Genomic DNA, 26,443 nt, shown 5'->3' with positions numbered 1-26,443 from the left:
TATCTAACCTTAAATTCTAACTAAATATATAGTAAATTTTCATAACAAAACATATCTCCTCCAACAAAATGGTCTTATCAGAAATTAAGGTTCCATACAATCTGTTTCTCTAGGTCAGTCTGACACTTTCTCTTCAGAAAACCTGAGAAACAGTAGATTCAATATTTATGCTTGCCCTGACAGAGTGATCTTACTGTAAACTTAATTTTTTTCTTCCTTTATGAAATATAGTACAAAATGGAAGCTAAATAAAATTATACTGAATCCACACTATTTTAGAGAGATAACTGTATGCATTTAATACCTAATCTAACACTAGCTAACTGGAACAAATATTTGTATTTATTTTCCTATCTATGAGTACAGCTTCTTCATATATTTAAATAACATTATTGAAGATTGACATTTGCTTACTAACACCATTAGTCAAATGAAATTCAAAAAAGTCTGCATTGGCCAGTCTATAACAAACATCTTGAAAACATATTGATAAAATAACCAATTATCACTGCTATACCTACTTTCTGTGTGTTATACTAATAAATTCAATTTAAAAAAAATAGCACTGTCATGAATGAACTGTTAAACAGATCAAGTGCTTACATCTCCTTATTTGAGACTTCATCAGAATCTAAAAATATACAAAAACACATCCCTTTAGACAAGAACCAGAAAATCATATGATCCTATATTAACAAATCACAACTAAATAATGCCAATAATTAAACTTCCTAAAAACCTGTATTAAAACAAATTTAAATATCTATCAGTAGAAAACTCTATTAACTGTATCTATGGTAATAAAAATGGAATCAAAAATCTAATGTTAGAATTTTGCTGGTTGCATTTTCATAACACTGATAATAGATACATATTCATTTAAACTGGGAAATGCTTGGTGTCTAACCTAAGTTGCCTGATTTCCTGTACTCCAATCTGTTTTCCCACAGTCACACTCTATCCAGCAATAACCATGGAAACCATACAGTCATCATAAACTGTAAACAAAATAAATAAATGTATATAAAAAATAAAATATAAATAAGATGGAAATGCTTAACACAGTCTAAAGTACAGAACATGTCTTGCATTGCAGAGATATGAGCAAAAACTGAAGAAAACATTAGTGCACTGTAAATGGAGATAGATCCATCCCCTCAATCAATCAGTATCAAAAAGTCATTGGCAGACAGAGCAAAAAAAAGTTCTTGTGTTACTCTCTATAACAGAGGAAAACCACTGACAACAGAATTTTAATGCAGTCTAAGCAAATGAAGGTTAAGAACAGATGGTTCATTACTGTGATGTGAGCAACCTTGATCTCTTGGATAAAAGGGTAATTTCAAAATCAAGTATAACAATCAAACAAGCTTTGTTTCAGTCTATGGGTCTTTTATACAGATTGTTCTATATTTTTTTGCTTCAAAGACAAGCTATATGGAGAATTAAGTGTTTGTAGAATCAGATATTAAAAAAAAAGTTTGGGTGGGAATGTATTAGACTTATACGGTTGATAAAGCTCCATATAAAATACGGATATTGTGAAGAATAACACAGAAGGAAGGGTAAGAAAACAGAGAGATGTTTGAAGAAGGTGAGATACAAAGGTGGAATGAAAATGACTTTAATAAACAAAGTGATGATCTTGGTAGTTAAAATGCAAAACAACAGCAGTTTTGAAGACTGCAGCCATAAGACATATTGTTTATCTATTACAGACTATAAAAAAAACTAAATTCCTGGATAAGGATGTCAGTGTTGTCAGTGGTGGTATAACTAAAGAAGATAGGTGAAGGTGAAAAGTGGCTATAATTAAGAAGGAAGAGTTCTTTATCAACACCATTTTCTACATGGAGTGGGTGTATTGTGTCAGCTGTTGTCATCCCTCTCAATTCATTGCATCACCCTACCTTTTTTAACAGTCCTACCTAATATCATGGAACCCATCCATCTCTTTACTGGACATTATTGTTTCCTCTTGCGTTCTTCCTATCTGTCTGAAATCATTTTGTCCTTCACTGAAACGGGGGTGACTTTTGCTTCTGCTCTGATGTCCTCATTTTTCATCTTTCTCATAGTGTGCATCCTACCACCCATCTCAGGCATTGCATCTCCATCACCCCTAGTTTCCTTTACTGCTCTGCCTCAACTGTCCATGTTTCTGCACCATTCCGTAGTTCTTCCTTTTCAGCTTCTTTGATTTTTTGTCTCACTGTGTCTAACATTCTGTGCCAAATGGCTGCAGCTCCTCTGATTATAGTTTATATTTCTGCCTTAGCCTTGCAGCATGATACAGTTTCTTTCTGCCATCTGCTAATCTACATTCCCAAAGCTGGTAGAGTGTCTCTGATGTCTTGGTCTTTGCTATTTATTTATTTATTTATTTAATATTTGTTGACCAGGAAAGTCTGACTAGGACAGAATCTATTTTCAGAGGAGGCCTAGGGAGAAAAGCTCCAGACACACGTCATTGTAACATGGGAGGAAACTGAAGTACCAAGAGGAAAGCCACACAAATGCAGGGAGGACATGCAGACTCCATGCAGAAGGCACCGCAGCCAAGAATCAAACTTAAGAACCTGTTGCTCTGAGGTGAAACTGCTGCACCATTGTACTACCCCGCTATTGTGACTGCTCTCTTAGCCTCTTGGTTAGTGATCTAGTCTTCCTTTTTAGCCTGGTCCATCTTTTCTATTTCCAATTTTTTCCTCCAGTCCTTTCTTTTGATAATTTCCTAGATGTCTGCATTCCACCATTATATTTCCTTATGTACCTTATTTCCACACCTGGCTCAGCCATATACCTGTTCTACAGTCTTCATATATGCTGTTTTGAGATGCTCCCATTCTTCTTCCACTCCACCTATATCATCTTCTTCCTGAGGTTGTTATGGCCCGGAGTATTTTTTGAATTTTTGTGCTTTCACTCCATGCCAACTTCCAGGCCTTCCTTTTCTGACCAAGAAGAAGAGTTGACAGGATGCATTAAAATGACAAATGGAAACAGCAAGTGGTATTAAAGTAAGTGAAATTAATTTCAGCAAACTTGTCACATTGCTGGTGAGTTAAAAGTAACACCAAGATTGTACCAGAAGTTGAAAAACGTTTATACTAGTGAGAGTAATTTTTCACAAGTGTTATAAATATTGCTTTAAAACAATCCAAACAAGGATAAAACTAAAATGTGGTCAAAGGCAAATAAGAAAATTAGAAAACAGTGCATAGCTAGCTTAGATGGAATGAATATAGAAGACAGTTATAGGATCCCAAATGAGAATGGAATGCTACATTTGTTCAAGTTATACTGAAGATCTCAGACAGAATTTGATTAATTCTTTATTATGTAGGGTATCATAAAGAAAGTTCAGACATAAATGAGGTCTCTTTATGTACCATAAACCACTGATAAGTAATGCCTTTATGGAGGGGTCTGAATTCTGAGATAATCTGAGAGTGGCAGCAGCAGAGTTAAAGTCGGGAGAAAAACACAAGAAAATTATTTGGTGTGCATTAAAATGAAACTGTTTTATTAGAATCTAGAAGAACTTAGAAAAGTGGGATTACAAAGAGGTTGAGTAGTAAAATAAGTGAAGGAACCTTGAGGATGAATGCATGCATACTAGCTGAGAAAGTATGGCAGTTCACTTAAGCAAAAAGCAAATGCCACACTGCCCATTAGGGAGGAAATGTAACAAAATGAGTAGGGTGGAAGGAGAAGAAGTAGAAGGTGATTAAACAGATAGTCATTTCAGAATTCTGAGTGAAGGTGATGCAATTAATGAAGATAGCTCAGTAAGTTAAGAGGATTTATGTTTAGGTACACAGGATATAAAAGGTAGAAAACAGATAATAAGGTACCAGCAAGTTTTGTACTGCAGAAAAGAAATTGGGATCAATTGAGGAGACCCAGAGGTGGCAGGTAGCAAAAGCAATTGAGGTTATAAAAAGGTAAATGTCCTTGAAAGTATAGATATGGGAGTGAACTTCATACATATTAGAAGGGAACTGATGGAGATATTTTAAACATTTTTTGATGGGTAAAAATTTGAAGAAATCCTGTCACTTTGAAGATGTACCTTAGTTATATTGATTTCTACATGTAAAAAAATAAAACAGAAGGTGGAATAATATAAGCATGTATCAGTCCAAGATATGGACTTTAGAAATCTATCATCAATATTAGCTGGGAGGTTGAAAAAGTCATCGGGATGTTTGCCATCTGGCTCACATAAGAGGTTCTACCAAATGCTCTGCCCTCTGTCACAATCTGGAGAATGCTACTATTGATGCACATAAGATAAGGCACAACTGGCTGTGTTGGTAAGCTTGAATGCTCGAACCACAGCACACGTTTAAATCAAGAAATGCTCATAGCTTGTAAAAACTTTAATAAAACGTACACATGGGGAGTTAATATCAGACCTTGTTTGCTGCAGGAACTTGTCCTTTTGCTTTTTTGGATGGTTAAGCTTTAATGCTCATCAGGTGTTGATAAGAATAGGCAAGACATTCTACAGGCAATCTTATGAAAGCTCCAATTTCTGACAGCAGAGTTAAATAGATGAACAGTTACATGAGCAAATGAGCAAATATAGGTTGTGTAGTAAACATGATGACAGGGCCTTTCATATTCTCCTAGGTGTCAGACACGAATACTAGATATCACCTTTTTTGTGTTATTTTTAGAACCCTTAGCTAATATTACACAGAAAAAATAGACCAGATACACATAATTTGGGTGTGCAACAATGGGCAAAAGGTGAGTCTGCATGCAGGTAATATGTTTTTGAGGGATCTGGGGTGTTCCTTTGGGGCAGTATGATAGGACATGAATGAATTTGAAGTTAACAGAAAATCACTGTAATATAGGAAACAAAGACAGTCCTGTTTGTGTGTATTCTTCCTCTACTGACAAATGAACTGAACCTGAGATCCCAGAGGGCATTCCAGTTTAAAAAATTCTAAAAATAATTACATAGGCTGTGGAGGACAAGTACCACTACTGAAAAAAACAAGGCACATTTTTTTCAGAAAGAGTCACCATAATGAATGTATAAATGACAGTGAAATTACAAAGTATAATTAAGGTGCTGACCATTATACCAGGAAGTGTGCACTTGAGAGCAAGGGACACAATATGTATTTAAATTTCATGGACTGAGAAGTCTTGGAAAACAAACTTTATATGAAGCAACAAAGAAATGTGACTATGCACTCTCAGCAGTTGAGCAGATAGTACTCTCACTTTCTGTGCAGAAGGCTGTAGACTCTACTCATGCATCAGCTAGTTGGATTAATTTTCTAATATGACCCTGTAGTGAAGCACAAGGGGGGTGCTGTACTTCTGAGTGTCTGTCCTTCGGATGAAATGTTAAACCAAGGTCCCATAAGCCTGAGTTTGTGGTAGCTCACTCAGATGGAAAAGATCCCACTGTCCTTATTGAAAGGAGTATTGAATTGCTTTATTTATATATACATCTAAATATATTATACCCCTTCCATTCCATTTCACATTTATACAACATTTAAAACATTTAAAAATTATAGTATTTACAATACTTACATTTTCAGTATTTTGCAGATTCAGCTTCACAAACTTTAACATATTTCATTCTATACCAATCCTTTTCTCCACAACCCTCTTTTTTATGTCAGCCAGTACATCTTCATCATTCCTATTTTTGTTATACAATAATTCATCACACCATCTTTTCCACAGTACCTATACTGTTGTGACTAATATCCTATTCCATCTGTTAACTTCACTTTTTTTTAATGATTTCCCCATGTAATATTATATCCACATTTATATTTTGAAAAACTTTCACATATTTTCATTTTGATTTTTTTTCCAACACCTTCATTCTTTTTACAATCAAAGAAAAAAATTAAGTTTTGTCATTTCTTCTTTATTACAATGTTGGCATTTTCTTTCTTCCAATGCTTTCTTTATCATACTACTTTTTTGAAAGGCTTACTACTAATAATCTCCATGAAACAACTGCAGCTTCATAACTCTGCAAATAAATCTTTCCCTTCTATTTTCATTATTATTTCTTTTAATCTCATCCTTATTATCATCTCTCTCTCTCTCTCTCTCTATATATATATATATATATATATGTACTGAATAATAGTTATCCAGTGTCATAACATGACTTTATATTATCATATTCTTTTTTCATTGTTTTTCGTTTTTCACCTTTCTTTCCATTTCATTTTTTTTATCTCTTAGTATTTCACATACAGTATTTTCTGTGTCAAGCTACCTTCATCTTATTCCGTAGTTTTATACACAAATAAGTGAATAGGTGCCAAATATACAACTGGATGCTTAAAATTTCAAACTCCCCCTTTCTTTCTTATTATACACAATTATACACAAGTCCCAGTGTAATTTAACCAATCAATTTTCCCCAAATGAAACTGAAAAAAAAAATCTGAAATTTTTTTTTTAATTTTCCAGGAAAACATATATAACATTCCCAAAATATCCCTATACACACATACACACACAAACACACACACACACACACACACACACACACACACACACACACATATATATATATATATATATATATATATATATATATATATATAAAGGTCTCCTTCTGTTTGTCGAAAACACACTTTATCGACAAACAGAAGGTCGAACCCATGACCACTACATCGGAAGTGCACTTTCTTGAAAGACGATTTGCCAAAGCATGTTACAGCGGGGATAAGGAAATATATCTTTTGCTCCACTGTAATGCGATCTCAAAGTTAGTATATTTAAGTAGGGGGGTGTGGGGGGTGTAAGGGGGCTTGCCCCCATGCAAAACAGTGTTTACAATAGTTTTTTTTTTTTTATTTTGTGAATCGGCTTTCACAAAAGTGCACTTTCAATGTAGTGCAGTTTCGCGGAAGTGGGGTTTTACTTTTCTTTTTCGAGCTTGTGAAATTTCGATAAAGGTAAGTAGACCCATATATATATATATATATATATATATATATATATATATATATATATATATCACAGAAAGTTTTCTGCCAACTAGCTAACTTCTTTACTTTAACCAGCATTTTTCTTCATTGTGCAATTTGTTCAATTATTCTTCCAGTTCTGCCAAATCTGAGTCCTAATATGTTTATTAGTATAATACATTCCATTTGTCTTTCCATGGATATACTCATTTCACTAAACATTTTACTTTTAACCTTAATACAGCTTTGCTTAACTCCCTTTCTATCCTTGTCACAGTTTCCATCATCCATACTATATTTGTGTCACAATAGCTTTTATTTCATCAGTACTTATTTGCATTATTGCGTGCATGACTTGCACAAATAAGTACAGACTCATCAGACACCCTTATTTCAGTCAATGTAAATTTGTATTTTCTTTCCTAACCAACCATTTACCATAATGTTCTCCCGTGATATCTGATATCACTTTTTTAATACTTGTATTATTTTTTGCAACCCATACTCTCATAAAATTTCTCACATTACCTTAATGACTTATTGTATCCAATGCTTTTGATATGTCACATGCAACCAACTTTACATCTTTTTTCTCTCTTAAAACAGTATGTATTACTTCTTATATTATTAAGAACATGACCTTCACTTGTTTTCTCTTTACACTACATGCCTCTCCCCAGTCACTTCTTCTAAAAGGATCCCCATTCTTTTTGTATTATTATCATAATGATTTTATAATCATTATTCCAGGGTTATTGGCCTACGTTTCTTAATTTTTTTCTCATCTTTCTTCCATATAACTGTCATCAAACTAACACATCTTTTCATCTTCTATCACTTCATCTAATCACTCATTCAGTATTACACTTACACTCATCCCCTTTTAAATCCTTAATATAACCTATCAAAATCTGTGACTGATTCTTATTTCACTTCTTTTATGAAGTATTCCATTTTTTTTTCCATTTGAATTCTTTCTTCTAACTTACATTTTTTTCGGCTATAGCCATAATTTCTTCTTGTTTACATTTTATTACCTCGCTGTCATCTACTGTTCTACCCATCTTACCATGTATTCTTTTTACTTCCCTTCCTAAAAATGGTGAAACTCTTACTTCTTTGCCTTTAAAATATTTCTGCCCATGCAACATTGTCGTAATTAATTAATTACATCCATCTTGCATTCCTTTCTCAAAGTCTTTCAGCGTGTTTTCAAATTCCACTATATTTAATATATTTTCTGAGAAGAAACCTGTTACTAGCAGTGTCCCACAGGGTTCAGTGTTGGAACCCCTTTTGTTTGGTATATACTTTTCTAAAGTGAAATTCAATGTTGGGGGGCCTCTGGCTCATCAACAGTAGCAATAGTTTTGCTTCTTATTCTTTCCATGGGCCTTTCTTTTTCTGAAGCTGCTGCTCTTCTGCCATTGACAAACATCTTTCTTCAGTTTATATACTTGTTCCTTGCCTTACAACACTTTTATATTTTTTCTGTAATCCACAGTATCCAGTTGCAGAGGCTTATTCTTAAAGCTGATTACTCTATCAGCCAAACATTCCTTTGTACTTTTTAGCCTCTGTAGTCTGCTTCTCTGCCCATATCAACTTCATTATCAGATTGCAGTGATTTAATTGGTTCACTGCAGCACTCCAGTTTTCCTGTTTACCTTCATTTGGGTATCCTTCTTTCACTAAGTTTTTCAATATCGCTGCATCCAGACCTTCACTTTCCAACTTCACAATGAGGATTTTATCTTGCTGTGAGTCTCTTTCCAAAATTTCTCCAGCAGCACTGTTTACTTCCTCCATATTAGAGTTTTACAGTCTCTAATGACAGCCCTTTGGTACCAATTGGTGCTCAAAAAGAGTAGTTTTTTATTGATATATACATTACATATTATTTATATTATTTGCATCTTTTTACAAATCTCTATGCATCATAAACTTCAATTTAAGCAACACCCACTCTTTTATCCACAACCAAAATATTACTTTTTTTTCCAAAATTTTTGTCAGAGTCCATTTTCCATTGTATTTAATTTCATTTGGTCTCTCGGTCCATACATAAAATATTACCCTATCCATTTTCTTCATTTCTTCCTGTTTTCATGCACCATAATAACTAAATTCTATTATGTCCATATTTATTTGTTCAAATTTTAACAAACCTTTCACTCTATTATCTTTATATAGTTCTTAACACAGATTATTAACTTTTTCACATTTCAAAAATGCATGTTCAGTAGTCTTAAACTCTGCACATTTATTACATATGCTATCTTGTTTTTTTTTTTGTATGGCATATTTGCCTTAACCAGCAATTTTCTAATAGACAATCTCCATAAAAAATCATTACATTCTTTAATCTTTTTATAGTTATTATATCTCATCATTATGGCTTCTTTCTTATCTATTTATAAATCTTTCCATGGATCGATACAATAAAATGCTTTCATAATACTTAAGTACCATTCCTTTCTATTTTTCTCACATGTATTCTTTTTTATTTTCCATAACACAATTTTGTTAAGGTACTCTTTCATTTCTTCATTCACAATGCTTTTACTCTGTTTTATAACTTCCATTCCTTCCTCAATTCCTTGTATTTATAATATAGTATAATTTCTATCATTTTTTTTAATTTTCCTTAATAATTCCTTTTAATACCTTATATAAAATGAAAAATGCTGCGTGTACTTTGGGTTTATTAAACCCAAATCTCCTTGCTCTTCTTTCATATACAGAATCTCTCTCTTGACTGGATTCAGTCTAGAGCCCCATATAAAAGAAAATATAATCATCAGTTTCTTTTCATATGTAATAGGAATCATATAGATGTTAGCAACATAAGCAATTTTTCCTATTACCATGGTGTTCAACAAGTGTGCTTTTTTCTATATGAAATGTATGTGATTTGCAAAAATTAGTCATATACTTTACTTCTTTGAGTACATTATCCCATTGTTTTCTGTATTCATTCCTTCCAAATGTTATTCCTAATATATTTGTATATATTTTTAATTGAACTCAGCACCTCCTATCATACCTTCAAAACCAAATCCTTCACTTTTCTTTTTATATATACTTAAACCATTTTTTAAATTTATACTTATTTTTTTATTTACTTTTTCCATCAATATTTTATTTTTAACAAATAATACAGTGGCATCCGCATAATTATACATTATTGGCAATTGTACTTCATTCATTATTTTTGTATCCACCACTACTTGACATTTTATTCATTTTCTTCACTATTACATTCACAACTAATGAGAAATATTAGAAACTAATGAGAAATTTACACTACAAGCTGGGAAGCTCTGCTTTATTCCGCATTCTATTTTTATTTCTTACAAAATCCAGCCATTTACATTTAATTTCACATAGTTCCTTTCATATAAAGATTTTGTTACTTTTAATATTTTTTGCTTATATTATATGCATGCAAAATTCCCATAATGATTTATATTGAATATTATCATGGGCTTTACTTATATCCCCTATCATAACCTTCACTTCTACATTTTTATTTATGATATCATCAATTATTTCTTTTATTATCCATAATAACTCTTGACTTCCTTTTCCATTTCTTCTGAATACATTTTGGTCATATATTCTATCCATTTTTTGGAATCTTTTTGTTATTATTCTCATAAAAAATATAATCTGTGTTATTCAGTGTTATAGGTCTCCATTTTTTAATCTCCTCTTTATTTCCTTTTTAAATATATTTTTATAACTCCTGTACATATCTCTTTCTCTTTAATTCAAGTTTGTAACCATTCATTCATAACTTCTATAAAAATTATTTTTTTCTACTGTTTCATTTCTTTATACATACCATATTCAATTATGTTCAGTCCTCTTGCATAATTTAGATTAATATAATTTAGAATTTCATTCAATTCTTTCATTTTTTTTTGTTCTAAACACTCATTATCGTCCTTATTTAATTTTTACCTTTATACATTTGTTCTATGTTTTCTTCTCTTTTTACAAATAATTCTAACACATATATTTTAATTATTTCACATGTTTCTTCTTGCTGTCTTATTTGTTTACATTCCTTATTTTTTAATTCTCTTATTATTTTCCTTCTTTTATTGTTTTACTCAGATATGTACTACCTCTTCTTTCTTGTAAACAATATTTTGCTTATATAACAAGTTGTTAATTTTAATTTGATTCATTTTATATATTTCTCTTTCTTTTCTCATAATAAGAATTTTTCTTCTCTAAAAAGTCTCTAAATGCATCTTGACTAATATCTTATATCTCTCTTTTTATTTTCTTCTTTTCTTCCTTATACATTCCAAAAACACTTTTTTATATTTTTCTTTAAAACTAAGCCACCAAACAGTCCAGTTCTCATAAAACTCTCTCATATGCATATGATTTTTCCATAATTCCACAATTTCTTTTTTTCTCTTCTAAATCTAATTAATTTTCATTAATTATCTTTATTCCTTTTCCTAGTCTTATATATTCTTTATTTTCCTGTACTTTAACCATATAGCCATATGATATGAAAGTCCAGCATACTTAATTCCTTTTTTATAACTTTTAAACTATCAGATATTAAAAAATAATCAATTTCTATCCTAATCTCATTCCTTTTATAGGTCCAGTGGTTATTCTCCCATACACTTAATTTTTTCGGCCATTTTAACATCACAATTGCTCTTATTTTTCCTTAAATTACAATTAAAATCACCTACCACTTAAATGTCCATACTTACACAAACATATTCAAGAATATTTTTAAACATAATTTCTTTCTCTTTTTTGTTGCATACCCATATAAAACTATAATTCTAAAAACATATTTTTCTATCTCACATTTATTACCGTAATTCATCTTAGATCTGGTATGGTTACATCTAATATTTTAATGCTTTCTTGACGTAATATACATATGCCCAAGCATGTTTCTTTCCATATGTTCCAAACTACAGCACAATTCCAAAGTTTTTCCGTTTTAATTCTTTCTTATTCTGTTAATAATCTGATATCTTCTAAAAGAATAATAAGTGCATCTATTGCAGCACACCATTGTAATATACCTATTCTCCTTTTAAGATTTTTCATATTGTTTGCATTTAAAGCTAATATTTTCAACTTTTACGAACAGTTAGTATAATAAAATGTCTATCCCTTTGCTTTACTTTCTCTAAGCATTATGTATTTGAATTTTCTTTTCCTTTCTTTAATTCATTTCCCTATCAAATTATTTTTTTCTTACTGTGCCCCAATTAGATTCTTCCTCATTTGTCTCCTCTGTTTCTTTTTCCTTGTTACTTTCTTTAACTTCATGTATAACCTCTAACCTCTTAATCAGTTTCATCTTTTTGTACATATTCTTGTATAGCACATTCTACCTCTGTATCCTGTCTGACTTCATTTTCATTTTCTTGCAAATTCATTCCACATTCTAGCCATGAATAACCAGAATTTTTTTTGCACTTTAAATCACACTTTTTTTGCATTATGCCAAGGTTTAACCACACAAATAACATCCTTTTTTATTATAGTCATTAATTAAATGATATTTTTTCCACAAAAATAACATGGTTTGGTTGACCCCTGTATTTTACAAAACCCCTTTTACCATGAACATTAATAATACTAGGTGCACGCATACCATTATCATTTTCCATTTTCAGTATTACTCCACATTTTTCATCCACCAGTCCATAGTCCTCTTTCATCATATATTTTTGTAGTGTCCATTACTTCTTTACATATAGTTAACAAATGTTCTTTCAGTTCTTTTGCTTCAACTTCAGTTCTAAACTGGATCATTATTCTTTTTTTGTTTGTCTGTAAAAAACTTGCACCACATATTCTGGCCATGGATGAATATTTTTCCTTTTGTTCATATGCACCCAAAAACATTTCCATGGTCTGCCCAGTCTCAAATATCAACCCAAAAAAAAGTCTCTTTATTAATTGAAATGAATGATCTTACCTCTTTTTGCTTTGACACACAAAGGTGCTATGACAGAGTCCCAAACCTCATACCTGTCCAAACTTTCATCTTTTTTACTACTCTCACATACTGTATACTTCTTTTTTGTTTCTTTTATTTATTCTGTCTTCTTTGCTCCTTGTCCCACAGTTTGTGCATAAGTTTTTGTCTCTTGAACTTTTTATTGCACAGTCTTTTCTTCTCCATTTTCTTCTTCTATTTTCTTCATGATATTGCTCCATGAAATTGTTGCTCCACTTTCTGGCTCAATTTGGTTTACCATTTCTTCCAAATAATCATCCTACAACCCCCTTCTCCCATTGGAGGACTGTAATTATGCATTTTTCAGAGGTAACTGTCTCTCTTTTAAACAATCCCGTCTCAAAGTTTTCCTCTGAATTCATCTATGTTACAACTACAGTCTCCTTTTCCTCCAATGTCACTGTTTGTTCTGCACCCCCAGCATGAGGAAAAATTTCTGGTAGAGATTCTACCATTTCAACTACACTTTCAGCAACTTTCATTTCATTTTCAGCCAAAGCTGAATCAGCCATGTTTTCTCCCTGTTCGTCTTGGCACACAAAGCCTTCCCCCAACTACAAAGAGCAGGGGAAGTTCCCTAGTGCACTGGCCAAGGTTCCCCTAGCATGTATGAATACCACCTTGGATTTCCCATGAAAAGAGGCCATTGACCTAGAGAGACTTACCCAGATTACATAATGTTAACAAAAATAAATAAAATATGGGCATTGGATTCTTTTATAGAAACAATTTTATACTAGTAACACAATAATAGGTTTTAACTAGCAAACTGATGAGAAGAACAAGAAATCTATAAGAAAGTCTATAAGTTAAATATCTTAGAATGAAAAACTTTGGTATTAATAGTATGGAGAAGGACAGAAATAATTGTCAATATATGACAATGGTTTCACTTTTATATGTGGCCGTGATCTGCTGCTTTTTTATTTTTATGTTAACTTTGAACACCTTAACTGTGGCATGTTATCCTTCATATCTACAGAAGTTTCTTAATTATGTGTAATGAAAATCCATTCACAAGTGTTTACCCCTCAGTTCTTGCTCCAAGCAAACAAATTTACATTACAATCCTGCTTTGATAGTAATTTTAATGGATTGGATTTTCATGTTCTAATTGGTTGACTAGTCCTTGTTCTCATTAGTCCATTGCTTTTTTGAGGTTTCAACAGTTTGCCTGTATAAAAATAACAATATTCTAATTTTGATTTGCTCAGCATTGACTGATGTCATATACCAAGATGCCAAACAGATGTACAGTTGCTTATATTATTATTTCTAGCCCTCTTTTTGGACAGTGTACATTTTTTTGATAGTCACTAGATCACTGACAGAGGAGGAGTGCACCTAATATTTTCTGAGAGTGTTTTTTTTAATTATGTATTTATTTGTTTGTTCATTTGTTTACTTGCTTTTGTTTACTGGGAAAGTCCGAAAGGGAGTAGAGCCCATTTTCAGCTGAGGAGAAAAAAAGCTCCACAACTTGTTTAATAGTCATTAGATTTCTTAAAATAATTGTAAAAGAACAATTAAAGCAGAGCATTTCCCTAACAGTTTATATACAAAGATGATGTCATTAGTTAGGAGAGAGCTGGTCAGTTAAAAAAGCCTACATATTTACATTACAGTCTAGGCTGTGAGAGATAATATCATTTAGAGTCACGTACATTTGTTACAATAACAGAGTAGTACTTATAAGGATAATATAAAGTCACACATTGTTGCATCTAATTGCATGGTAAAGAAATACATCATGTACGATATGTAAGGAGTAGATGTCTGTGTCTATGGGAGGGCAGATCAGTGATATGGTTCAGTATACAGGAATAGAAGAGTTACACAATTTAGAATCCATTGGATGGGTTTTAAGTCTAGCTTTGAAAGAGTGAAGGCTTTGGGTAAGCAATATGGAGATAGGAATTGTGTTTCAAGTTCAGAGATAATCACCAAGACTAGACAATCACCATGTGAGTTATAAGAATTTTGGAGCTTGACTAAGTTTTGTTCTTTGAAATGCAGCTTTCTTTGAGGTTTGTGACATAATAAAAATGGACATGGTGAATGAGTGTTATAGGGTTGGTGAAGCAGTTCATATACCATGACTATTGAGTGTATTGGGTATGATGAGGGAGTTTAATCCAGTTGAGTGCAGTCAGGGCCTTGCAGTGATGGGTATAGTAAGACAGATTGCAAGCATATTTACTGTTCTTATTGTAACATTTTTCTGTCTTACATTTTTGACTAGGTGGGAGATTGGTGCATATTGAGACTTAGAAGCAGAAGGGATGTTGCTGATTCTTTCTTCTGTGGTCATTTACTAAAGGCTATATATAAAAGCCATAGTTTGCTGTCTGTGTACATTTTGTACTATGAGGTCAATGTGGAATTGAACTTTAGATTGCTGTCAGCGGTGGCACCTAGCAGTTAAGTGAGATTAACTTGTTCAATTATGGTTTGATATTGTCAGGCAATAGTATATTAGGGTCAGTACTACATGTTTTAGAGGTTTCATGTTGAATACAAGCAACTTAGTTTTCTTTGGGTAAAAAAGCAATGAGGGTTGTTTTAACCATTTCTCATCTGAGGAAAAGACATCTTTAGTTATAAGAAGCATAGGGATGTGGTGGAACAAACTGGGGTAGAATTGTTCTGCATGTCATTGATGAAGATGTTGAAAGGGATTGGTCCTAAAGTCCTTAAGCAACAAGTACCAGTATGACTTCTTCATACTTCATGTCAGTGTCAGTGACTTGAGGTCTACCTACCTGGATAAGTGAAGAGATATGTAATGGTGCTCTGAGGTGGTATTTCCATATTAGGTATGACCTGGACATTGAGCAGAATTCTACCTTTTCCATTGATAATGTTGTGATATGAGCAAAAAATAATTGTCTTCAATAATTGGCTTAGTTTTTAGTGTCATTTGAAAGTGATCTAATATTTGTTAGCCTGGGAGGATATTATCAACAGACCAGTCTCCTTCACCAGGGGTGGCCTGCATTTGTCTTTTCTATGGTTTTGATTATTGGCAAATACTTTCTCCACCCTATGGAGCCTTTTTTAGGCAAAACCAATCTGATAAACCTACCAACATAAAAAAACAAATAAAAAAAAAAAGAAAATATGAAGGTGTTACTGATCAATGCTAGGATCCTAAACAAGAAACGTCACTCCCTACAAGCCCTTCTCAACCTAGGTGATGCTGATGTCTGTGTAGTGAGTGAGACATGGTTTAAAATGGTGAAGAGCACTCAGACTGTGCATGGTCTATAATGCCTTCCACACAATTAGAACAGCTACTGTGCTAGAGGGGCAAAAAAGTGCAAGCGTTTCAGTCTTCACCCAGGAGAAACTCACATCAAGGCTGATAAAGCAGCATGATGCACTACAGCTTTTTCATGTCCAAATAACAATCAGAAAGTTCACAAACCATATATTAGCTAGCTATTGAACTCCCTCTATGGCACATAAAGTCACAACACCTACCTACAGGAACTAGAATCCCTCAGTATTAAACCCAGTATCATTTTCCTAGGTGATCTAAACTATCCAACTATAGAATGGGAAACCTACATCACAACTAGTTCACAAACACAGAGGTTCTTGGACTTTATCAGTACAAGTGCGCTGGAACAATTATCCAGAGTACTCTCTAGATGAGATAACATCTTGGATCCAGTCCTTACTAATTTGGGGGCATATTACAACAGTCCTGTGTATCTTCATCACTTGTCACTTGGACATAAAGCACTCTTGTTCAAAATAAAATAGAAAATAGACACCCCTTCCAATTCAGTTACCTTTAGAAATTTCATTAAGACAAACTACCTACTCCTGAGTGATAAAATGGCAAGCTTCAAATCCTCACCAGACCCAGTCAGCTGTACTGGATATGTGGAAACATACACCATTACATTACAGCAGCATGTAAACAGCTGCATGAATGCACCTGTATCCTGTACTACTAACAAGTGCAGGACAAACCTCAGAAACAAACCCACATGGTGAAACCATAATATCAAAAAATGTGTATCATAGTAAAGCTATTAGTTTTTTAATATCAAATACAGATATAGTTATCAAGCCAGCTGATAAGGGCGGGGGGATAGTTATAGTGGATTTAACATATTATGATAAGCAAGCATTAGCTTTACTAGAGACTACTGATTATGAACTTATAACTCACCAACATGTGGCTTCAATAGTCTCACAAGTTAAAAGTAACATTTACAATATGCATTTAAATGGACACATAAGTTTTGAAACTTTTGAATATTTTTATGCTTCTACTCCACATACACCTTTTATATATGGAATTACTAAAATACACAAATTGCTTACTAATCCCCCACTAAGGCCTATAGTTTCCTCTAATGGATGGGTTACTGAGCCTATTTCTAATTATATAGAATTTTTACTTAAGAAGGCGCTAAGCTATTCTAATACCATCATCAAAGACACATAAGATTTTTTGAACAGCTTTATTATTGGTCACAAATGAATACAAAACTTATTGATAGTTATTTAGTAACCTTTGATGTTGATGCTTTATTCATGTCAATACCTAATGATACAGGTATTGAGTTTCTGAGAGAATTTATTCATTCTAACACAATCTTCTCAGCAATAAAAATAAAAGCTATTTTTTCATTGGTTGAATTGGTATTAAATAATATTTTTTTTGTTTTACAACTCCTTATACAAACAGCATAAAGGTGTTGCCATGGGTACGCCCATGGCTAACAGTTACACCAATTTAGTTGTTAACAACTGGGAAGTTAATTGTGTGTTTGATAAAGCTAAGCATCCATATTTAGATCACACATTGTTTTAAAAATGTTTTGTGGATGATATATTTTTTTAATATGGAATGGTGTCTTAGAAGATTTTTATAATGTCATTGCATATTTATTTTCAACAACAGAGTTTTTATGATTTAAATATGTTATTAAGTCTAATCAAATAGACTTTTTAGATGTAAGGATTTAAAAAAATGTAAATGGAGGTTTAGAAACAACCCTTTTTAAGAAAGAGGCTAAGAAAAATACTTACCTGCACAAACATTCTAAGAACCCACCTCACATTTTGATAATGTGGTTAAAAGCCAACTTGTACAGAGTAAGATTAAATAGTAATAAAGATAATATGCATCAACAAATGCTTACAGTAAAGGAAGACTTTAAAAAATAGAGGTTATAAAAATTATATTCTACAGACATAAATAATGACATAGGCCATTCATTCAATCCATTTTTTTCTGAACATCTTTTTAATAAAATAAGTAACAATAAAAAGAATTCTCAAGATAAAATTAAAAACATGTAGATGCATCATACCTTATGATGCTAATTCAAATACATTAAAAACATTATTAAGAAGCATTGGTCTATGTTAAAATATATTTCAGCTTTTCAAAATCTCACAATGCAGAATTTAAGTTTTGGGTATAAAAGTTTAGGTAATCTTAAACAAAAATTATATTATAAGGAACAAGAAAAATATTTTCATATTATGCAGAAAATAGGCACCCTCCCATGTTATAACTGTCAGTTTTGTAAATATATTGATGCTGACACTATTTTTAAGCATCCATTAACAACGAATTCTTTTAAACTTAAAAGTCATGGCACTTGTAATACAACAAATATTTATATGTCTAGATGTTCACAATGTCAAGCATTTTATATAGGAAAAAACAAACAAAGGTTAAAAGATAGAATATGTGAACATTTATCAAAAATTAAAAGAGAAATAGGCACTAATGCTATGTACATGCATATTAAAAGTACTGATACAACACGTTTTTAAGTTTTTAATATTACAAAATGTTTATGAGACAATAAGGGGTGGGGATCTTAATAACTATATTGAAAGCTTGGAAAGTAAATGGATTCTTAGGTTTAAAGGCTATGTACATCCAGGCTTAAATTATAATCTTACCTTGAAACCAACTCTTAAATTATTACAAGCTAAGATTAGTTAATAAAAAAAATTGTGTGTATTTTGTATGTAGGTAACATTTTTAAACATATAAATCATATATTAAATATATATTACACTTTCTAAGATTTCTATTTCTTTAAGGGCTTGATTTATCTTAAGTCATGTGACATCTGTTTTATTTAAATAGTCTCATCGTTGTATCCTGTTTTGCCTGATGAAGCTTTTAGTGAAAGTATAACTACTTGCAACTTTCTTAATTGTTTTAAATAAAACATTTTTAACTCTGATCATCATGGTGCTGGTAATACTACTTTATTTTGTTTTTTTTTAAACCATAATATCAACAAGTTTTACAATAAAAGGAAAATAATTTTGACCAAAAGTAAGAAGAGTAATTTCGAGAAAGATACAGTCCTAGACACTGAAATACACATGCAATTCAAAAGCTTGATAAAATCCACCAAAGCCAAGTATGAAGTTAAAACAGCTACCCAAGCCAAAAACAATCACAAGGCATTTTTTACTTATGTTTGTAATGTCAAAAGCACAATGCAACAATGCGATGAATTGATTGCGAATGATGTTACCTACACTGATGCTGAAGAAATAGTAAACCTTCTGGCCAATAAATTTAACTCATACTTAATCCATTTCTACCCCTAGTCTGTCCCTCAAGCTGTCACACAAGACCAAGTCCTAACAGTGTTATCAAAATCTAAAAATACTGCATTGATGGGTCCTGACAATATCCTTGAATGCTTCTTAAATACCATGACACATGATTCAGTCACAGCCCTAACAACATTGTTCAAGCTCCACCTCCATACAGGCTTCTCCAGAGAATGGAGAACAGCTACAGTCATTTCCCTGCATAAGAGAGGACATTCTAAGGACCCAGGCAATTACAGACCCATAAGTCTGACCAGCCTGATATGCAAAACCATGGAAAGACTTATCATCAAACTAATCAATAAGCACACAGGGAACCTGCAACCACTGGTCTTATCTCATTTTAGTTTTGTCAATAACAGGTCATACTTAGTCTGGTGGATTTTGTTTGAAAGGTCACCAATACAATGGAGAAAAGTAGAATTGTATACACTGCATATCTCAACCTAGCCAAAGCTTTTGACACAATTTCCCTCATGAGCATAGCAGAAAAGTTAAATAACTTGGGAATAACCCCCTATGTCAACTACTGGATTGCCAGCTGGCTCACAGATAGAATACAGGAAATGGAAATGGTGGAAGTTACCTCCATAAAGAGGCTTGTCACCAATGGAGTCCCCCAGTCACTAAGTACAATGCCTGTTTTGGCATATAACTGTCCAGACACATGCAACAACTGGACTACACACACAGATCTCTTAAAAAAATGATACAAGGCCAAAGCAAAGTTTTCTGCTTGGACCAGCTCAAAGCCCTGTAAGTATATGCAGTATCTCTCAGAATGTTAAGAGGTGACCTGTGTATCCTCCAACCTAGTACTGATGGATTTACTGCCATCAACAAGTAAAATAGCATCAGAAATACTCTATCTAGGGATGTAAATGTCTTCTGCAACATCTGCAGTATGGTCTGGAGGCATAGGTATATCTTGTAGGGGATACAGCTACTCTGGAACTGACTCCCCACCCACATAAAACAAACTCATCACTGTCCATATTCAAGTACAGCTTGGATGTATAGATAGAAAACAGAAAATTTACCCCAGAGCTGTCATCTGTACTAATAGTGGGCAGAAGCAGAGCGTAAATGCATGGGTCCCCTCAAACTATCGATGCTATGATCTCAGTTATTATCATTGGGGTAATATATAATTATTGACCACGGGATGGGTAAGGCCAAACTCTAACCAAAATGAGATAGGTTAATTTAAGCATAAAAAGGGAAATTGGCTAAGCTTAAAATTGCACATATGGGCAGCTAGCCTAGTACTTTATTAAACTTAATATGGAGCTTTGAGGAAACCCATTTTGAACTGGGAGAAAGATGAAGTAGAAGTTTAGCCATTTAATATATTATGTATGGTTGTTTATGTAGCTAGACAACCAGTTTAAGGTGGTGGAGACTAGGCCTATGAGTTTAAGTCTGTGGAGGAGTTTGTGGGGCACAGTATCAAAACCTTTTGAAGACTTCTAAAGTTTATTTCCATATTTGCATTAATGTTTCATTTTTGAACTGTGATATGATGCAGTCCATAATCCTGAACAAAAATACATAAATAAAAGAGAAGTGTTCATTTGTGAGTGTTCCTTGTATTGTTTTCCAGTGGTTACAGTGCTGGAGGAAAACAATGAAAATAGAAATACAGAACTATTACTGGCAGGGCTGTATAAACGTCTCTACGTGAATCAATAGCGAGGCAATTATCTTTAGTAAAAGAATACCTTGCACTGAATGGGAAATGGGGTGGCATGCATATTACAATTTTATCAAACAGACGAGTAAAAGTGCTGGGAGAATTATTGTAAGAGTTCATACTACTGATGGTGAAATACTAAAGGATGTTGTTACAAGGATGTTACAAGCTGGGCAGTTCAGATTCAGGTTTATTACAGTGCTTACAGCAAAGCACTTTACACATAAATAATCAGCTATAACAATATCAAACTAGAGAGGAAGCTAAAGTATTATGCTAAACATTAATTAAAAAAGGATAAAACAGTAAATAAATACATCATTAGATGATCATGTGAATCAGGTGTTACAAACAGCTTAAAAGGTAAACTTTTAGGGATAATTTAAAGTTTTTTACTGCTAAGGAAAACCACAGCCACCACAATAGGAAGCATCAGAAGATGTAGGCCATAGAAAAGGAACTGGGAATCATGATCATTAGTCAAATTCACTTTATCTGAAAGAATTTTGCTGAAAATTCCTGCTGAAATATTGTTCAGAGAACCTCAGAGGAAATTATTTTGCAGGGGAGCAAGTTTCCTCTACTTCCAATGTGGGGGCCACCCCCACGTCTACTAAATTTATGTATACCTACTCCAATGTAACACAAGTGTGGAGAAAAGAGTAACAGAAACCTGGTTCAAGGCACCCAGGAGCACCCCAGCACTACCAGGTTATACCTCATACCATGTTTTTCGCCCCCAAAATTTGGACCGAACCACAAAAGGAGGGGGAGTATCAATATTCGTCAAAGATACCCACACCTCCAGGTTGTTGGCACAGCACGAAGCATCAGAGACTATCCATGTGCAACTAACAGTGGGTAAAACTGCCTTCCAGTTTATAGCCTGCTACAGACCACCCTCCTAAACCCAGCAACCCCACTCAGCCTTCCTGAGAACACTGGAAAATATGAAGGTCTCTCCAAACACCATTATATTGGGCGACTTCAACTACCCTAACATAGACTGGGAGCATTACTCTAGCTCCAACACCCTAGCCCAAAGGTTCCTAGAATTTATAAACTCAAACGCTATGGAACAACTTGTTGCCACTCCCACAAGAGGGGAAAACATACTGGCCCTGATCATCACCAACATGGGGACTCTATGCTCCAGACCAGAAGTGTATCCCTCACTGGTAAGATTAGACCATAAACTAATCTCACTAGATATTCACATCCCGACCCCAGCCCCTGCCCAGAAAACCACAGTGAAAAACTTCTTTAAAGCAAATGTCACACTCCTCAAAACTGAGGTGGAATCCTTCAAAGCCCCTGGGCCTGTGGAAAATACTGCCCAGACTGCTGAATCCTTTATAAACGCATTCTATGAACACCTTCAGAAATGCATGGATCATGCAATCCCAAATAAAACCAAGACCCAATCCTCCAAGGTTAGGCATCCTGTCTGGTGGACCCCAGCCATAAACAAACTATACAATAGAAGGAGGAAGCTACTACATGATAGAGCAAAATCCCAAAAAGGGAAGGCATCTCTGATCAGTATTAGCAAAAAACTACGGGCACTCATAAAATCGTCTAAGGCCAGCTTCAAGAGAAAAATTGCACAGGACACTAAGGATAATCACAAGGCTTTCTTTAGTTATGTTAGGAACCTGGGTGGGAATTCCCAGATATGCTCAGAATAAGTCCAAAATGACAAAAAATACACCGAACCCACAGACATTGCCAACATCCTAGCTGACAGGTTCAGCACAAAATTCCCCCCCCCCCTTCCCCACCAAAAGGGCAAATATCTATCCCAGCAGAGTGCTGCCCCCTGACATCTCAGATGCTCAGGTAAGAGCTGCCCTCTCCAAAGCAAAAAACACAGCATCAATGGGACCAGACGGTGTCCCGGGCTGGATCCTATATGAACTGCTAGAAGAACTAAACCCAAACATAAAACTACTGTTCAATCTCAGCCTTACTATAGGATATGTACTTAAAGAGTGGTGTACAGCAACAGTAGTCCCTCTCCACAAAGGTGGTGCCTCAACGGATCCTGGAAACTATTGCGCCATAAGCCTGACTAGCTTGGTCTGCAAAGCTATGGAAAGGATCATCATGGACCTCATAAATAAAGATACTGGGGACCTACAGACACTGGATCCTACCCAGTTCGGCTTTGTTAAGGGTAGATCCTGCCTCTTAAACCTGGTTGATTTCTTTGAAACAGTCACCAAAGCCATTGATGAGGGGAAGGTAGTCCATACAGCCTACCTGGACCTTGCAAAAGCCTTCGATACAATACCCCACTCGGGCATTATAGATAAGCTCACCAGCTTAAATATAAACCCCTATGTCACTAGATGGGTTTCAAACTGGCTCAAGGTCAGAACCCACATGGTTAGAATTGCTGGAGCCATGTCAGACTCCAAGCCAGTTACAAGTAGCATCCCACAAGGCTCAGTCCTGGGAACTCTCTTGTTTGGTATATATTTCTCAGAGGTACAGGCTAACACGGAAGGACTGTGGCTGACCAAGTTCGTAGATGACTGCAAACTGGGCACCATAATTGACTCTCCAGCCGACACAAGCATCCTACAAAAGGGCCTCATAGAAACAGACAACTGGTGCCAGAGCCATGGCCTCAAGCTAAATGCAAAAAAGTGTATAGTCATCCCCTTTGGCAAAAACAAAGTGCCCACAAATTACCACATAGGTGGTAATCCATTAAGTATGGAAGAAGTAATTAGGGACCTGGGTACCCGAGTTGATAGCAATCTCTCATTTGACAACCACGTGGCCAAAGTGGTTAGAAAAACATTTTATATAGCCCACCTAATCATGAAGGGATTCACATCTAGATCAGGGGAGGTCATCGTGCCTCTTTACTCAACCCTCATCAGGCCCATAATTGAGTACAATGCCCCTTTTGGGATGTACCTTACCAGACACCTGCAGCAATTGGAAAGACCCCAAAAGTACCTCACCAAGAGGATCAAAGGGCTAAAACAGATGCCATATGCTGCCCGGTTAAAGAAACTCCAGCTCTACTCAGTGGCATACCGCCTGCTCAGAGGCAATCTGTGCCTGATGTATAAAGCCATGTCCAACCCGGAATTAATGGACATGCTGCACCTCAGAAAATCCAAATCCCATCGAGCTACGGCGCAGAGATTTGAACCTCAGCACTGAAATAAATAGGACATGCTGGAGGGACAGATTCATAACCCAGAGGCTCCCTTCACTCTGGAATAAAATCCCAGTCCAGGTTAGGCAGAATCCCTCATTGACTCTCTTCAAGAGGAATCTTGACGAGTGGATGGGAGATTGTAGGTTTACCCTGGGTATCACTTCTGTGTCACTGTTAGACAGAGGCAGAGTATACTAACCTCGAAAAAGGGCATAGCAAAATTAATTTAAAATGGGTGGCAAAAGCCAAACACATTCTGGCTAGGCTTATAAATGCCCTAGGGCAGATAGCCTAGTATGAACCTATGAACCTATGAACCTAAGAAGACGCTCCACTGTTGTTGAAAGCTATTTTAGTACTTTTGGTTCAGTCTATCAGCATTCATATAAATGGTAGTTAATGGACTGACAGGTTCTTGGGAACAGTGCCTAGATGGTTCCAATTGCACCTTTAATGCCAGCACCTAACTCTTGATGGGTGAATGTAAAGCATATGTGGGCCCAAATAAAATAAGACACTTTTGAAGATAGGTGAAGACTCAAATTATGTTGGACCAAGTAGACAAGGACAGAACACTGTAGATGATAAGAAATCTAACTGACAGCCAGTGTAGAATATAGGACCATTCACTGTAAGCAGTTGGGATGCAGAGTTCTGTATCAGCTGCAACCAATTAAGGTCATAGCCAGGCAGCCCAGATACAAGGAATTTCAACAGTCATGAGAGGAGGACTTGCATGACTGCACAAAGATACCGAGCTGGAAAAAAATGCTTTATAAGGACAATGTTCCTAAGATGAAAACAAGAAGACTTGAAAACAAATGGCACCTATTTCTTAACTGTAAACTTTTTTTGAATAATAACACCTAAGTTAATGTACTTTTGTCATGAATTCCAGTTGGTTTTCGCCACAGATGATAATGGAGCAGTATAATTGTACAATGGAATCTCAAGGAGTGGAATGAATAGCTAGAACTATGAAGGCATTTAGTTTTAATCTATCACTAATCATCCAGTTTGGATGCTTAGACACAGTTTTCTAATGGTAGAAGATGTACAGTTGCATGTTATCAGCATATCAATGGTGCAGGTGAACTGACTCCCTACTTCTCCTTGAGTCATAATTGGACAAAGTTTAATTCCACTGATGTTGAACTTTTTCATAGTAAATTACTATTGCTACATTTAATGATGCATCTGTACACATAGAAATAAGACGTGCAAGGGATTACAGAAAAGTACTTTGATAAATCTACAAAATAATGGATTTTGGAGTTGTGAGATAATTAATAGGCTGATTTTTTTTTATGTGTGAATGCCTTATTTAGCTACTACAATGAAATTGGCTATGAGGGATGCTGGAGAAAACTGGTTCTAATGCTCATGGCTGCAATTACATAAATAAGTTATAGTTAAAATGGTTAAATATGGCATTGCCCCCCATTCAATCACTTTTTTATTAAAAATGTTGAGGTTGGTGTCATTCTGTAAAATAGAAAACATAGTTTCATTATATAAAGGTAAGGATATTAAGAGCTGATCAAGTAGCTACAGACTTGTCAGTAATTAAGTGGTGCATGCAGGGTTGCATAAAATTATTAACATCATTCCCTAATATAGACTTAAGCAGAACTAGATTGCAGGCAGCAAACATCTAGCAGTGGTATAGCCATTGTAACAAGCCTTCTGTCTCTTTGACACCATGTAAGATGTCATGGGCAATGTAATGCAGATAGGTATGTTTTATCAGAGATTTTTTTGTCACTTATGCTACCTTTCAGAGCCTACTTATACAAAACATAGAGGATGAATTGCAACTTTATTTTCTGTAAGACAACAAAGGAAACAATTTAATGGTCATACAGAAGACTGATTTGCTAAAGGCAAAGGAGTTCTCCATAGTCATGGTATATGGCATATGGAAGACTGTCGTAGAAGTACACGGTATAGATGATATAATTACCTGTGATTATGACAAT

This window comes from Protopterus annectens, chromosome 11.part0, assembly GCF_019279795.1.
Source record: "Protopterus annectens isolate FY-2018-M chromosome 11.part0, PAN1.0, whole genome shotgun sequence".
NCBI classification, from domain to species: domain Eukaryota; kingdom Metazoa; phylum Chordata; order Ceratodontiformes; family Protopteridae; genus Protopterus; species Protopterus annectens.
The sequence above is the reverse complement of the archived record's forward strand: the minus strand, read 5'-3'. Positions refer to the sequence as shown.